An 18,577-nucleotide genomic window follows, 5' to 3' on the forward strand; every position below is an offset into this window, starting at 1 on the left:
TTCCTTTGTTGATAATGAGGTTATTCGTAAGGGTGGAATGTTCAAGTCATTATTGGATGATAAAGACAATGACTACCTCCATGTTCGTTCTATTAATTCTAAATTTTTAACGGAGGTAGTAGAAGGTTGTGGTGTATTTTCATCTCCCTCTTTTGATTTTTCTTTCTCCCTTGAGTTCTCTTTATGTGCTCCTAACTTTTTCTTTGTAGCGATAAATGTGCTTGCTATTAAGCCCTATATAGTGCTTAATGAAATGTTTGCAGGAGCGTTTGATAAGTTACTCAAGGCATTGAATTCTTCCGATTGAGAGAAGGAGTATGGTCGAGCGGGACCTTGATAAACTAGCGCTTTGCGGGAGGCAACCCGTATTTTGTTGTTTTTTATTTAGTTTTTTATTTATTTATTTGTTTGTGTGTTTTCTTTTTGTTTTGTTTTAGAGAGGTAGAGGAGAGTATATCTTATATTTGTGGGAGTGTGATTTTGTGCAGAGATACTAGAAAAGTTGAGAAAAGATCGAAGGGCTAAAGGAATCCCGGGGCAACGCAAGCTGCCCTGTCAAATCAGTAGCACGGGCCCGATCGGGCAGAGCTCGCCCGATCGGGCGCGCGTACGCGTCAGCAAACTTAGTAAACTTCGATAGGCCATAACTTTTGCGTTTCTCATCCGATTTTTGCGTGTGACCTGTTGTTGGAAAGCTCTTCAAGTCTAGTTTCCAGTGCAATTAAAATTACTGTATTATCATTTATATATCAAAAGTTATGATTAGAATAGTGCACCTGACTCAAATTTGAACTTTTTCCCACTAACACTTTGTTTCTTTCTTGCCCAATTTTGTTCCAAAGAGATGCATTGAAATCCTCAAGAATTTGGTGACTTTGATGTGGTGATGATGAAGTGTAGTCACCTTGACTACTAGCTTCCCTTTAAGACAATGACATTTTCTGATTTAGCTTGGGGGAAGGTTCTCGTGTTCGTATGGTACATCATTCACTCTCTCTCTTCTCTTTTTACTTTTATTTTTCTTAGTATAGATTTTATTACTTTCTTAGGATAGTTTTGTTCCAATGAATTGTAAATTATGCTTCCCTGTGCCCCTTACTTGAGAAAAATTGTTTTGATTTCTTGTATTTGATGATAAGCATTGTGGATTAGTTGATCATGATTTGATGTTTGATTGCCTAGAAACCTTAACTTGCGTCAATTTTGTCCAAATTCTTGTGAATTTAGTGCTTGAGTAGTTGATTTGGTAAGGAATGTGTGATAGTTCCATAGTTCCTGGTATGTCAATGAATTTGAGTATTGGTTTGCAACTATAAGTAATGTTTATATGATTCATTATTATGCACATTGTGGAGGACGAAGGCATTTGTTCTTTTAGGTAGCCTCCAGATATTGTAGATACATTTGTTCCCTTCTTGCTACCCATGTTGTTGCCTTGACTTTTTGTTGTTTTATTAGCCATATTACAAGCCTATTTTGCCCCATTGGTTACTAGTCCCAAGCTTGGCTTGGGGGAGCTATTAGTGAGTGAGGTGACGGAGCTTGTAGTGTGCTTATTATTTGCACAACTTGGATGGGCTTTTGAGAAGTTGTTTTGTTGTTATTCATATTTATTTTTGATGAGTTTGAGAGTTATATTTTCTTGAAAAAAATAAAGCATGATATTATTGAAAAAAAAAGAGAAGTTCAAGAAAAAAAAAATATGAAAAAAATAAGTGAACTTCGAAAAAAAAAATGTTCAAATGTTCCAGTTGGAGATTGATCAAAAGAAAAATAATTTTGAGCCTCAATGAAAAAAACTCAAGTTTGGATATAAAGTTTGTTTATTCACTCTATTACTTCATTATTATATCTTATGACTGAAATTGTAAGAGTTGGGATTATTTATTATGATTGGAGTTTATTTGGTTGATGTTAGAGTTGGTTATGTAGGAGATGTATGATCACTATTTATTTTGATCATGGGTTTTATTAGGATATGGCTCCTTTAAGCATAGTTTTCTCTCACTTATTCCCAAATTTATCCTACCCTTTACCCTAGCCTTACATTACAAGCTTTAAAGACCTTCCGACCTTTGTGCATAGAATTGTATGAATGTGAAAGTGTTGCTTATCAATGCAAGTTATGATTTGACATATTTCGAGTCGACTAGTAGGATTGAGCGTTCATTGTTTTATACACACGAGAGTGTGAGTTGGGAGGGCATTGTTCACATAAAGGGGTTGGATGGAGAGCGATCGAGTACATCTTTTACTCACCACGTAAATGAGAGTTGAGTGTGTGAGCACTAGTCTTGAATTCTATATGCTCTTGTGGTTTGCTCTGTTTGGCAATTGTTAGGGAAGATTGGTAATTAGATGGATTTGATTGGTTGACTTTGAAACATGTTTATTTGATTTACCCTGGATCGTTTGTGCTTGATTTTTACTTTTTGGGGTGAAGCATATTTATTGATTCATTGATGAGATCTTTGCTTAGGGACAAGAAAAGGTTTGGCTTGGGGGAGTTTGATGTGTCTATTTTATATAGTATTTTACCCCCGTCCCTTGGTCATAATTAGTAGTGTTTTTTGCTCTTTAGGCACACTTTTATTACTAATTGGTGTTTTCTAGTGTTTTCGTAGATTTGGTTGACTTTTGCAGGGATTTATGCTTTTGGAGTATTTTCCCGAGATATTTTGGAGCAATCACGAGCATTGGAGAAACACGACCAGATTTTATAGCCTAGGGCCGGTTAGAGCCATCGAACCGGTGATTAAGGGCTCGGTATAGGTGATACCGGGGCATTTGGACCGAGTATTCAAGACCCAAAGAGGAAACCCAGATTGGCCCGAAGAATTGGAGCCCAATCGTAGTCCAAATAGTGGCCCAAGAGAGCCGCCCGGCCAAAAAGGCTGGCGCCTAGAGGCGCGCCCGGCTGGGCGAGAGAAGCAAAGGTCGGCGCCCGGAGGCGCGCCCGGCCGGGCGAGAGAAGCAAAGGCTGGCGCCCGATCGGGCGGTGCCTCGCCCGATCAGGCGCGTGTTTTATTAGTTGACGCTTAACGTCGTTTTAATTTGTTTTAATTTAGGATTTTGTACGGAGTATAAATACTCCTCCGTAATACGTTTTTAGGATCTCTTCTTTTCCTCTTTACTTTTTCTTTACTCTCTTAATTATTCTCTTAGAATTCTCTCTCTAAACTTTTGTTCTTAATTCTTCCATTAATTCCAGATTACTTTTTGGTAACAATTTCTTCCCCTTTAATCTTAGTTATTTACTTTATTCCTTTCATCATGATTTATTTTATTACTTTGATTAGTTTAGTTTTTACCATGTGTGAGTAGTTTAATTTCTAGGGTTTATGGGGATCTAATGAATAATATGAAGGGGTAATTTATTATTGTTAATTATCAATGCTAGATTAATTTTCTATTGATTGATTTAATGCTCTGTGACTAGATTAGGCCTATCTTTTATGCATGAGTTTGACAATATTGATTCAAGATGCGAGAGCCTGTTAGATCTATGTTGATTAATAAATTGCGAGAGCCTGTTAGATCTATGTTGATTAATAAATTGCGAGACCCTGTTAATCGTGTTATTTATGCAATGTCAATGATCGATTACTATGTTTTACCCGGGAGATCCTATCGGCAATCTCTGCTTCCAACGTCTAAACCCTGGCCTGAGAGGTTTGCAGTTGCTCCTCGCAGCTCCTTAGCTTGGTCTAGGTGAGCTGAAATTCTCCTAACTGAAGCTGCAGGGCTTCCGCCCTCTCCCTTAGAGGAGTCACCTCACTGACCATGGCATCCCTCTTAGTACGAGCCTGCTGAACCTCCAAAATCTTCTGAGAAAGAATCAGGCCTTGATTCTGATACTCCTTCTCCATTGTAAGCAAGGCATTGGACAAGTCTCTAACAGACCTGACAAGCTAGGCAGAGAAAGAAAAGAGTAAGCCAGAATAGGAATCAATTAAAGAGAAAAATAAGACAAGGAATTAACAAAAGAATAAGCAAAAGAAGGAAAAAAAAAACAGAATCAGAGAAGAGAAGACTAAAAGCAAGAACTAACCTTCTGCAAGTCATGACAAGCCGTAGCCGCAGGGAGACTGACTGAGCAGCACGTAGAATCAGCTGGAAGATGAACTCCTTGAGTAAGACGATACCCCAAGGTACCACCCTTCCGGGGGTCGTCCACGAACAAGGATTCATTAGCCCTCACATTCATCTCAGGTCGAAAGGGAGCATTCTTAGCTTTAGCAGGGCACAGTAAGGGGCGAAGGTGGACATCAATGGGCCCAGTAGAGATTGAGGTAGCAGATAGCGGGTTCTCAAAAGCATCACTTAGGAATTGGTGAACGCAATGATTAAGTTCACTGGAATTCTGAGTATCTACCCCCTTGTTAGCATTCCCACCAGGAAGCCCAATGTTAGCAGAGTGAGAAGCAAAGGGATCAAGGCCAGAGGAGATGTGAGCCTTTTTCGCAGCAGGCTCATCCTCAGGAGGGGCAGAGGTCACAGGATCATTCTCCAAATCAATAATTAGCTGATCCTGCTTGTGAGTACCCCCTGCCTGAGAGTGCCCACCTCTAGTGGCGCTTCGGAGCCGCCCTCTCAGTCCGGAAGGGCGCGATGGAAACTTTGGAAGCTTCATGATAGTCTCATCAAGGAGCTGGAAATCAGCGGCTTCAGCAAAGGAACCACAGTATCCATTGCACACAGTAGCAGTATCGATATCAGAAGAAAAGAGTTTAACATGCTCACTAGAAGAAGTAGGCTTTACACCCGCAACAGTAGTCTCAACGTCATTAGAAGGAAACTTGATAATGCTATCCGCAAAAATCATCAGCGGTATTCTTTGGATCCTCATAAGCTTGATCAAGTTGTCTTTTGGAAACAGAGGACTGAGGTGCCACTTACCCGAAAACCGCAGCAGGCTGCTTCTTAGGAGAAGCACCATGCACCACTAACGCCTCAGATTCTGAAGCCGCTCTTTGAGAGGCGGGCCGGGTCTCGTGTCTACTCCCAATAATGGAGGATGGGGGCTCAGCTTCAACACGGCTAGATCCTGCACGGTCAGCAGTTGTCACATTGCCAAAGACAACCCGTAGCTTAGTCGGAGCTAGTCGCATCTCATTCTTCAGGGAACCAGCATACACCTCCAGTGTGTCAAAAATCTCTGGGGGATTATCAAGAGTAGCAGTCAAGGGATCCCTCCAATTGTCAGCCAGCCCAAGAATGCGCCTGTCTAGCTTGTCATAACCTGAAAAGGCCCACAGAAAAGAAAAAGAAGGCAACGAGGCATCGAAAATTGAAAATCGGTTTATGGAGACAAGAACAATGGAGGAATAAAAAGAGGGAATAATGAGCGCAATTACAACAACAACAAAAAGGGGTAAAAATCGAATAATGATAATTAAAACGAGTCAAAAGACACAATTTTGTGAGGAAAAATGCAAAAGAAGCTAAATTGGGTAAGTACATACAACAAAAGGTACAAAGTAAGTACCTTTAGAGAAAAAGTTGCAGAAAGCAACAGAGTACAACAACAATGGAAAACGCAAGAACTCGAACAAAAGAGGAGTTCAAAACTGCAACCAAGAGAAAAAGAAAGGCAAAATTAGTAAGAAAGCAAGAACAAAGAGGAGAAAAGTAAAAATGACAGGAAATTGAAGCAAAAATGAAGACGGAAGAAGCAAAAACTTACCACAACATTGGAAGGGAAATACGCGTCTGAGAACAAGTATAAGAAAGAAAGAGAATTTAAAATAAAAGAAAGAAGATGGGGAAGATGAAAAAATGAGGAAGGTAAAAATAAATGGGGGACAGTTAATTTAATACGGAATTAATGGGCGGTTGGATATGAAGTAAAACGAAACCGCCATGTCACTTTGGTAAAATCAAAACTGCAGGATTGGATGATCAACACGTGTCCCATTCATGCAAATGTTGTTCCCGCCCAAAAAAAATTATCAAAGAAAGACTTCAATAGGAGTGATCGAAATTCCTTTCTGCAAGATCGTCATTTCTTGGACTTCAACGGGAGTGATCGAAATTCCTCTCCGCGAGATCATCATTTCTAGGACTTCAGCGGGAGTGATCGAAATTCCTCTCCGCAAGATCGTCATTTCTCAGACTTCAGCGGGAGTGATCGAAAATCCTCTCCGCAAGATCGTCATTTCTCAGACTTCAGTGGGAGTGATCAAAATTCCTCTCCGCAAGATCGTCATTTCTCAAACTTCAGCGGGAGTGATCGAAATTCCTCTCCACAAGATCGTCATTTCTCATACTTCAGCGAGAGTGATCGAAATTCCTCTCCGCAAGATCGTCATTTCTCAGAATTCAGCGGGAGTGATTGAAATTCCTCTCCGCAAGATCGTCATTTCTCAGACTTTAGTGGGAGTGATCAAAATCTCTCCCTGCAGTTTTAGCAAGCAACGACCAAGTGTGCGCCTAGCTGGCAAAAATAGGGCCATCTTTAACACTCAATAATACGATAGAGCCCTCACCAATATTACGACCTGACCACGTACTCAAGTCTCTAGATCACATCACCAACCCAAAAATTGGAGGGGCTATGAGTGTGTAGGGTAATTTGGCCAGACGTCCTGCTGAGTCATGGTCGATAAGGCTAAACGCTCAGAATAGCTAGCATGAATGACCTCATACCATCTTTTGAGGGGCTAGTTGTAGGGGATAGCTCCTGCTGAGCTATTCCTTCCAACTAGGCTCAAGATAGGAAGGCTCCGCCATGTAAAGAAGAGTCGGCATGAGTGACCTCATACCACCTCTTGAGGGCCTAGTTGTATAGGATAGCTCCCGCTGAACTATCGCCCAGCTCCCTAAACACTCTCTAACTTAAGCATCGGAGGGGGGTTCCTCGAACCACCCCCAAGGGCAGTTTACGTGTGTTGCCTTGTGTAGGTTTTCGACGGGGCCCAGCTCACCCAGTAGAACCCTTGGATCCACACCTGGAACAGTATCATGATTAGGTTTATGATTTGATTTAACGAACAATTTATTGTTAAATTGCTTCCAATATTAATGTTTATTCTATTTTTATTTTTGATCGCCATATTGCATGTTAAAGGGAATATGTAATTGAAAATTACGCCTAATAAGATAATTTGGACAACCGGTTTAGGTTCCTTTTTAATCTTGTTGTTAATTAAAGTGATCACTAATATTTTAGAATTATGTGTTGTATTAATATTCAACCAATTTAGCATAATAATAGTTTGGAGCGAATCGAATATTTTGTTTGTATGCCTTTGAGATCACAGGAATACTTTTCACTATAAGAATCTAGTAGAGGCCAATACGGGCAAATGTGACTCCATGACTCACTTCGTACCATCATCCCCGATCCTCATTTCGTGGTCTGAACCATATGGAGTTATTAATCTCATGGATTATGAATGGGGTGTAACTTTCACCGGTCAATCGTTGTTGCCTTTCGTTGTCCCTTTATTCATGGTTGCCTTTTATGATCCGTGAACGGTTTACAAGTTCCTTAAAAACTTGTTGGCGGCTCCCTACTTTATTTGTCCCTAATCGTATTATGTCAATTCCCACTTCCTATGAGTGCCAAGAATATTCACCACATGCTTTGACGTAGGTGCACTTCAAACGACACCTACAATTATTTACATTCGCTTGTTTAGATTTCAATGTCGAAAGTTTAGATGTTTATTATAAAATCAATTAAATATAAATGTCATTATTTGTCAGGATGCTATTAGAGCTTTTGATGGAACTCTTATCGATGCCATTGTAAGTGATACCAATGGTGTGCCGTTTCGTGATCGACATGGAAAAAAAATTGGGATGCCTTAGCTTGTTGTTCGTTTGACAGAATTTACACATTTATTTACGTCGGCTGGAAGGAAGTGTGCATGATACCACGGTGTAGAAAGATAGTTTGAGAGATCCAAAATTTAATTTTTCCCATCCAGCTTCGGGTACGCTCTAATTCTTCAATTACGTATTAAATATATATTTTAATTTATTTCGTGTAAAATATTCTGAATATTCTAAAATCTATATATTTCAGGAAAATATATATTATTTGGCAGACTCGGCATATCCAAATACTCTTGGATATATGGCGTCGTACATCGGGGGAGTAAAAGTACATATGCCTGATTTTAGAACAATGTCACCTAGAGGATTAAAAGAACATTTTACTAAGCTACATTCATTGTTAAGAATGAAGGTGGAATGTTCGTTTGGACAGTTGAAAAAATGTGGAGGATATTACATAACATGCCACAGGCGTCACAAAAGAGTCAAATGTCAATCATTATAGCCACTTGCACACTACATAATTTTATTCGGATGCATAAGCTTAGCATACCAATCATTCAACATGATGCGAATATAGGAGTTGTAGACTCAACTATGTATGCACAATGGTGCAAATATAGTATGGACATAGTGCGACATCATATAGCACTCCGAATTTGGAGGGCTAATCGATTGGAAAGCAATAATGAAGGTGATACCAACCAAGATCAAAGCAATAATGAAGATGATGAAAATCACAATAATATGGAAGTGGATGGTCTATTCACCATGATGTTAGACTTTGATCTAATTATGTTCCTATTTTGATATGTGGTTGTTATAATGTGAAGATGTTAAACTGATGTCTTTTATCTTTCTACTATTAACATATGTTAAATGTGGTACACATTTATTTTTGTTTTCACTCACCTAAATCAATGGTATATGCACTTAATAATAATAATAATAATAATAATAATAATAATAATAATAATAATAATAATATTAATATTAATAATAATAATAATAATGATGATGATGATGATGATGATAATAACAATAATAACAATAACAATAATAACAACGACAACAACGACGACATTAATAATAATAACATTAATAATAATGTTGAAATCTGCTCTGCTCTACTATCCTGAAATTTGCTCAGCTCTACTCTGCTATAATTTAATCTGCTCTGCTCTGCCAAGAAGCTAAAAAGAACAGGACCTAAGTTTTAATATGGTCCTATTGGACGAGGAGGTATTATATCTTTATAAATTATTTACTTTATTAAATTTTTTTATAAAACTTTTTAGTTTTTGTTAATTAATTTTATGAAACAAAATTTTTGTGATTTAGGTAGCTTAATCAAGTCATTAAATTAACTTAATTTTTTATTTTTATTTACAAGATGATAATGTTCATGCCTCAATTAAATCCAACTTTGTTCAACACTTTTGTCTAAATTTTATTGAAGGAAAAGTTTACTTCATTTGATGCTTTTCAGTCGTCCCAAATAAGAAGTAATATCGCATTGTCAGTGACAAAAAGATAATGATTCAATTTTTTCCAAAATACTATTGTTCGGGCAATTGGGGACGATGAAAAATTTCCAATGCATAGATTTGATTTTGAACAATTACTATTTCTAGATCAAATTCGCAACAATTATTCACTTCATGTAAATATATTGATCTATTTTATAAAATTGTAAAGATTAATTTTATATACTACCTCCGTTTCATATTATCTACAACATTTTCCAAAAACGAATGCTACATATTATAAGCAACAAACCAGAAGTTTCCTCTTTTAGTAAATTTTTTTAGGGAAAAATTATCGGCATATCCTTACTAAATTTTACTTAACTTCAATAAACAACATATTAACTCTTTAACCCAAATTAATTTATCCATAATTAAAACCCTAATCCACATTCTCTCCTCTCCCTTACAACCACATCCACCACCAACATTACCAATTTTTCTCTCTCCTCCCTCTCAACCACTAGCAGCAGCAACCCTTCTCTCTCTTCTCTCACAACCACCACACCACCACCACTACTCAGATTAAGTTTCCAACTATTTCACTTTACCCTTGCATGTTCATTGCCGCCTATTTTTCCCTTTTCAAAGTTGTCGCACTTCACTTTATCATTTATGACTCGCAATTTGGGAAAGGTGAAATTTGATGATAATTTTAAACAATACGAGGTAAGGTCTTGGTGGTGCTGCGTTTTGGATCTTGGTGGCGGTGAGGTGGGATTTTGATTTGTTTCCTTGGTTGTGGTAAGTTGGGGTTTGAGATCTAAATTAGAAGTGGTTTCTTGGGGTTTCAGTCCGTTGTAGGTGGTAAGGTGGTTGTTTCAGTTCGTCGGTGGTGGTTGGCCTGGTTACGTGGGGTTTTGGTTCATTGGTGGTCCGATACATGGGGTTTCGTTCGTTGGTGGTGTGAATTAGTGGTCTAGTGATAAGGGGTTTTGTTCGTTGGTGGTGGCTGATGACGTAGGGTTTTAATTGGTGGTGGTGCAAGTTGGTTGGGTGGGTTTTGGGTGGTGGTGGTGGGGTTTCAGATCTTAGTGGTGGTGAGAGGGTGGTTACAAGGTGAGAGCTGGTGGTGTTTACTTTCTCTCTCATCCAATTATTCACATGCCCCTTTTTTATTACTAATCTTTGCTTCAAAATTTTTAGCCTGGGGATTGTACAACCAAGTTTGTTGCATATCATATAAAACGGATGTAGTATATTTAATTTTGCTAATATTTCTGTGTTCTATTTACCCACTTTTATTAGATGGAGTAGTATAGTTGTGAACAAAGTTGGTGATTCTATCGAAATAGAGGATAAATGGTTTATTTATATGTTTTTATTATTTTTTTAATATTACTTCTTGCATATATTTATGTGTATCTAATATTTTTTTGTGTTACATATATTTATGTATATTTTTTTAATGTTCGTATCAAAATATTAATTAGGTGGAATAAGTTACATAAAATTAATTAAAAAAATATCTTTAAGAAACAATAGAAAATTAATCAAAATATATATTATATGTATGATATGATCTAATTACAATTTGTGTGATTTAATGGGAAAATCGTGCATCACATGGGCTTTCATCTAGTGTTATCTATTTTAAACCCCATTATTTGATTTTAACCCTACACTAATTCATTTAATTTAATCTCCCCCCCCCCAAAAAAAAATAATTAATTTAAACTAGGTTGTTGTAGCAAAAATTGAGTATTTCAAGAGTTACTCCTTACTTTTTAAATGTTTATTTTTGCATAATATCATTTATTTTGTAAAATACTTTATCGTGATTCAATATTTGTATATTACAAGATTAATAATTGTATTACCTTCTAATTAACAATTATCAAATGTTAATACTAAGAAGCATAATTTCACTTTTATAAAAAATTTCACAATTGATCATGAGTTAATATTATCAATCCTCCGTTTAAAAATAATTTTCTCTCTTGGAATCTTTTGTGTAAAATTAATATTAAGGAACGAGATCATACTAGTAATGCTAACGAAATATATATTATAAAATAAAACGAAGAGTAGTTCTAAATCTACCTACAAGATATAACAAGGATATTATTACATAATCGATAACTATTTTATGAATGAAAATAAACACAAAAGCGAATAAAATTGCATCAGTAATCTTTGGACCAAATGTTTAATTATATACCTATAATATTTTATTTAATGAACTATCGATCCAATATTTTATTGTAACCCTTTGATTGTTTGACCTGTTATTTTTACATTCTGCTGCTTTATTTTAAAGTTAAATTTATTTATATAACAAAACAATTTTTACTGGTATCAGAGTAAAAAACTTAAGGTAGAATACAAAACTATAGTAATGTTAAAATTAACCAAGTATATAACATTTTCGAAAATATATCGATACTAGATTAGTGTTCGTGCGATGCACAGTAGTAATAATTTTTTTCCCATAATTAATTTATGATATAATATAAATTTGAGGCCATTTTTATGAAATAAACCGATGCAATGCATATAAGAAAGATGAAATAGTATGGGAAAAATTATTAAAACTACAATTTAGGGAAAAAAAAATATATTATTGTTGATTAGTTGTGTTGAAATATTTTAAAATACTATAATTTATATTACATTAATGATGCATGTTATTCCCAATAAAACTATACAATGTAGATGTTGCATGGCTTTTTATTAAAGAAATAATTTAGTTCAAAAAAAATTGCAATGTACTTCCAAAAAATAAGATAAGTAGAATAATTTAAATAAAAATAAAGTTGACGTCATATATTGTATTGGCGGGAAATTGTTTTAATGATAGCTTGACATATGTCCAAAATGATTAATGTAAGTATTACTTGTTTTAGTAATAGTTTATATGAAGTAGACTTTTTGAAGGAAAAAAAGAAGTTATAATTGGTTAAATTGTTTCAGAAATACTTAACAGAAAACTAACTTAATTATTATTGGTTCACAAGGGTTCAAATTAATACCATGAATAGATTTATATTTTTCCCCACTATTGTACAACTATATAAATAATGGTAATATAAATGTTAATATGTATTTTTGGCTCCGTTATTTTATACACTCCACAATATTTCAACCTTATAAATTATAGCTTATTTAATTTTCCCTTAATGCAAAGGTATCAAAATCTTGTGTAACTATATTCTAAGTAAATCCCTCAAAAAAAAATATTCTAAGTAATAGAACACGAAATAAAAAGGAATACAATTATTATAAAGATAATACATAAGATTAGGAATAATATTTTTATGATTGTATTATATAAATATTCAAAAAATAAAAGATTTTTGCTAAAAAGAGAACGAGAGTTTTGGAGGGAAAAAACAGCACCAGGAAATGACACTTATCATTCATGGTGTCACGATCTAAATATTTTGGCTCGGGTCGTGTGGCGCACACTCGTCAAATGGGCAACGCGGGTGCAAGCCAATAGTCTTGAGTGTTACGAGGTTAGTAATAACACAATTAAAATGATGTATTTGGGGATCACTCTTATCTATTCGGGAGCAAGGGTGAGAGCGAGGGTCGATCGGGACTTGTAAGGATCGATTGGGCCTTGTGAGGACCGATCAAGTCAAAGTGCTCACAAGCGGGTCCGACGACAAGTGTATCTTTTGGAGGGTCTCTAGGGGGGTGGTGGCACTTTGAGATCTGCATGACTGCAAGCACTTGTACTAAGAGCTTAAACAACAAAAAGATTCAAAGCAGGTAGGAGCCTTTTGAGTTCATTGATCACTTGTTCCTTAAAGAACTTTAAATAGAATTTGCAAAGGAAATCTAGTGAGCACTAGATTGATAGTAACACAATAATTCTACTTAAAGCCTCAAAAAATAAAGAAAAGCCTAGAAAGCTATACATAAGCAAAATACAAGTAAAAAAGACAAAGAATATATAAGAAAAGAGGTGGATTATAAGACCTGGTGCCCGTTTTAGTATTATGTTATTGATGAATGTCTTTAGAGAGCATTATCAATTAATTTCATTAGTGTTTTTATAATAATTTTTTGATTTGTAATTTTTTGTTAATTGTAATTTAAGAAACATTACCAAATGATATATTATTCAATTTTAAAACATCTCTTCATTTAAGAAACAAATTCTATTCATTAGTATCATGATATAATAGTTTAGTAACACAATAGTGAGATTAATATGCATTAAAATGCAGTTTGACGCCTTAGCTTAATTAACCTTGCATTTAGGCACGTAAACCCAATTACTCCCCCCCCCCACAATTTTCCCTATTTCATTTAGTGATATTAATATGCATGAATTAATTAAAATGCATTTTGGCGCCTAAGCTTATTCTCCCACTCAACCTTGCATTTAGGCGCATAAACCCATTTACTCCCCCCCCCCCCCAATTTACCCTTTTTTTTTGCTTGTAGTGAAGTGGCAGCTACCCATTGAAAGTGTACGTTGACCCCAAATACACTAGATTTATGTGTAGCACCTCTCAATTAAGTTACGGTTTGGCATTGCCCTCAACTATTGTTAGGCATGGGATATCATGACATGACACATTATTAAGTGTATTCTTTAGTATGTGGAGTCGAACCTTTATTATTATTATTATTATTATTATTATTATTATTATTATTATTATTATTATTATTATTATTATTATTATTATTATTATTATTATTATTATTATTGATTGGTGATTGTTGATGATTGTGAATTGAAAAAGGGGTGATATGACTTCTATTTATAAGGAAAATAGAGGGTCGAAGGAATAGAAAAGAATCCGAATTCGAATCGAAATAAAACTCGTCGGTCAGTAGTTTTAGAAGATTTTGTTTTTATCATATGTTTTGATCTAGAATTCCAAATAAGTCGTATAATATGTCGTTGGAAATCTCTTGAAGTCTACTTTCCAACCAATTAGAATCAGATTAAAATCTTTTATAGATAAAAAGATATGTCCGAAATAGTGGGACGGTGTTTGTTTTGGATAGAGTTTTGTATTTCTTTCATATCTTTTTCGGAATTAATATTATAATATATCATTGGAAAGATAATTTCAAGATCTATCCAACCATATAAGATTTGGATAAAAATTATGAGGCACGAAAATAATATTTGACTGTCTTTGAAAATCTTTAAATTTGAATAGAATTAGGACTTAAAAAAAAGTTTTAAAAAAGGAAAGTTTTTATTCAATTTCAAATTATTTAATTTTTATCTTTTCAAAAAGGATAATTAAGATAATTTAGAAACTCATAGAAGCTTATAATTAAATACTAATTAGTTTAGGAATAGGATTAAACCTTTGGACCCTCCACATGATCATTGGTCGTAGGTAAAATACGGTTTGGGTCCAGTTTAGTATTTTGGCCATAAATTCCTCATTATTCATCGGAATTGGGCTTATAATATATCATTGGAAAAGTCTTTCAAGCCCCATCCAACTACACTATTATTGAACGCATATCATGGACTAGTCTATATGGGACTGGATATTTTCATAAATAGAGTAACAAAAGGAATATTTTTGAAAACAGAAAGAAGTATTTTTTTAATTAAAACAACCGCATCACAAGACTTTTCACATTTTCACTTTGTTCGATAATCAAATGACGTGAAAGATATTAATCACTGGGTTTGGTTTTTGGGGAGACACATTTGAGTGTCTACAGAGTCTAACTTGTTTTGGGGTATTTTTACCCCCTTTTATAGATAAATGAGAGACCAACAAGTGACCCAATTATAGGTCGATACGTGGCATCATGCTCAGCTAAATAAAGGCCAATAAGAGCATGACACATGGCCTAAAGAGAGATATAAAAAAAAACGGGCTCAAAGCCCATTAAAGAAACATGCCTAGCATGAAGGAAACCCTAATACACGTGTCAACCCACGTATAGGGCAGCCGATCTTCATAGGTTATGAAACCCTAGGAGCATGATATCCCATTTCCCTATAAATACCCCATCATTTCATGATGTAAAACAGGAACACACAATTCCCAAAGGCACTCTGCCCAAAAATATGCTCTTACTTCTCTTCTCTCTATGAAATTTTGTTTTCCGGTCAATAACTTGATCGTCGGAGGCGGATCTTCGGTAAACCGGAAATCCATTGTTTTGCAGGTGTTCAGGCCATACGAGTGTAGCATTTCAAATCTGTCTCCCGAGGGAATACATACCCCCACCAGTTATCCAAAAAATGCCTGAAACATAACTCACACCTAGTACAAATGGGATCAAAATTGGCAATTTTTGTGGCTAGAATAGAAGCAACAAGAAGGATAGCATGGTAAGTGTTCCACGTAAGCATTTTATATTTGTAGGGTACTTTGACGTGCCAAAGCTTTTTCCATTTGATATGAGGGGAAGAAGGGTGGGGAGCAAAATTAGAAGCAAGGTAATAAGCACTGCCAATGGTGAATTGGCCATTAGTGGTAGAATGCCAACATATAGCATCTTTCACAGCAGCAATAGACGGGAGGGGAATGCTTTCAATCATAGAACACGAATGGGCAGGAATGATATGTCTAACTCTTTGCAAGTCCCACTTGCTATTTCTAATCACATTACTAACTCTCCAATGAGCCGATCTATCCGGAACATCTTTATCAATGACCAAATATAAGAGAGCATCTCCCACCCAATGGTGGAACTAAACCTGGGCACGGGCCAGGTTGGCGCGCGTGCCGCCCGGTACGGCCCGCCGTTCGGCGCAGCCCGAAGTCAAGCACGACACGGCACGAAGTTCAACTCCCGTGCCACGGGCCGTGCCACGGACAGGGTTGAGAATTCCCAGGCACGGCTCGGCACGAGCACGGGCATGGCCCGCCGTGCTGGCCCGCAGGCACGGCCCGTAGGTACGGCCCGCGGGCCAACGGTAATGTTACCGTTTCATCTAGCTCTAATAAGCCAAAAAAACGGCTATAAAACGGCTAGTTTTTTGCCAATTTGCTCCCCAAAAATTCTATAAATACTCACCTCCATTTCATTCCCAAATCACAAAATCACAATCTCTTCTTCTTATCTCTTATATTCTCTAAATCTCTAATAATCCTTATTTTCTTAAATTCTCTAATTATTCTCTTAAATTCTCTAATTATTTTCCTAATATTGGAAAAAATTAAAAAGTTCGTAATCGTAATTAGTGGAGCGTTGAAGCACGGTTGTAAGATATAAACTAATCTTAAATTTATTATTGTTTTATTGTTATTATTAGAATAATCTTGTTTAATTATTATTGTTGTTAATTGTTATTGTTGTTGTTATAATTGTTGTTATTAATTATTATTATTGTTACAATTGTTGTTATTATTTATTTTTGTTGTTATTGTTATTGTTATAGTTTTTGTTATTAATTAATATTATTGATATTTTTATTGTTAAAATTGTTGTTATTAATTATTATTATTATAGTTAACCACTTTTTATTAAAAAATTAATTGTTAATTATGGCATCGAACAACCCATCATCTAGGTCTAGGGGGAAAGGCCGACTTATCCGTAGTAGTAGTTCTAGGGAACCACCAAATACAACGAGCCCCCAAATTACGAGTCAAACCAATGACCCCATTTACTTCCCCCCGGGCTATGAGCCATATAATACGTCGGGATTTCCAGCACCACCACTAAACCAATTTCCACTACCACCATACCAATTTCCACCTAATTATATCGGTAATCAACAAAACTATTGTTCTAGCCAAGGTAGCCAAGAAAGTACCCGAATTCCCTCCGGTTCTACCCCTTCTACTGCCACTCCCACTAGTCCCACTACTAACCATCACACACATCATGAATGGTTAACCGAAACTAAGATGCTACTTTTGAAAAACCGAAGGAGTGAGGTATGGCGTTATTTTTTCCTAAGTAAAGATGGTGAACAATGGGCAAAATGTAAAACATGTAATAGTGTATTCACGGCAGTTACCAAAAACGGGACGGGACACTTATCTAGACACATGAAAGCTTGTGCAAAACCAGCTAGTGATCCAACCCAGCCCAAAATTTCCCAATTCCATCCATACGGCTTTACATACAACTATGAGAGGGAGAGGGATGAACTAGGAAAAATGATAGTACACGCCGAACAACCTTTTCTTTTCTCGGAAAGTGACGCATTCAACACCTACATTAACAAAGCACTACAACCCCAACATAAAAGAATCTCTAGGAAAACCGTTCGTTCCGCCGCAATGAAAAATTTCCTAGAGTACAAAGTCCGGTTACAAGCCGAATTGAGTAACCTTAACTGTAGAGTATCTTTAACAGCCGATTCTTGGGATAGTGGTTATAAATATCACTATTTATGTGTGACTTGCCATTGGGTAGATGATCAATGGATGTTACAAAAAAGAATAATACATTTTAAAATGCTGGAATACCCACACACCGGCATTAACATTGCTCACCATTTAATGCAAGCAATAGACGAATACAACCTTCGAGATAAAATGATGTCTATGACTTTTGATAATGCAACCTCTATGACATACACAACTAATCTTATCAAACAAAACTTAACCGATGTACTATTAGACGGTGAAGCTCTCATACTAGATGTGTTTGCCATGTACTTAACTTATGTGTACAGGATGGAGTTCGGGCAATTGGCCCATACTACAGCAAAATCAGAGATGCTATTATGTCTATTAATAGCTCTAACATGAGATACCAAGAATGGAAGAGTTTTCTAAAACAACAAAAGATAAGGGTAATAAAAATTAGAACCGATTGCCCAACTAGGTGGAATTCCACCTATGACATGTTAACAAAGGCAATTGAGTACAAGGGCCCGTTAACATTATTTTACAACCAAAAATTTCCACAAAATGCTTTGTATGATGATGATTGGAAAAACTGTGAAAGATATATGCAATTTTTACAGTTATTATATAACATGACGTATTATTTTTCTACTGTTTACAATCCTTGTGCTCAAAACTTTCTTTCTAATGCATGCTTACTCGCCCAACTTTTCGCTGATCATCGCGATCAAAGTGATTATGATCAGTATCTTCCAGCAATGGAAAAAAAGTGGCGTAAATATTATAGTGAGATTCCTTTGATTTATATTTTTGCTTCCATATTAGATCCTAGGCAAAAGTATGAAAACACATTATGTTAGTTGACATTTACTTTCAATGCATGTTTCTTGACGATGATGTAGAAAACTATAAGACTAATGTGAAGGATCAGTTTTTTGCTTTATATAGAGTCTATGAAGCCAAATATGGCACCGTTCCTCGCTCAGGGCCTTCCCAACCATCCAAAAACGTAAGTAAGAAGGCCAA

This window comes from Chenopodium quinoa, unplaced genomic scaffold, assembly GCF_001683475.1.
Source record: "Chenopodium quinoa cultivar QQ74 unplaced genomic scaffold, ASM168347v1, whole genome shotgun sequence".
Classification (NCBI taxonomy): domain Eukaryota; kingdom Viridiplantae; phylum Streptophyta; class Magnoliopsida; order Caryophyllales; family Amaranthaceae; genus Chenopodium; species Chenopodium quinoa.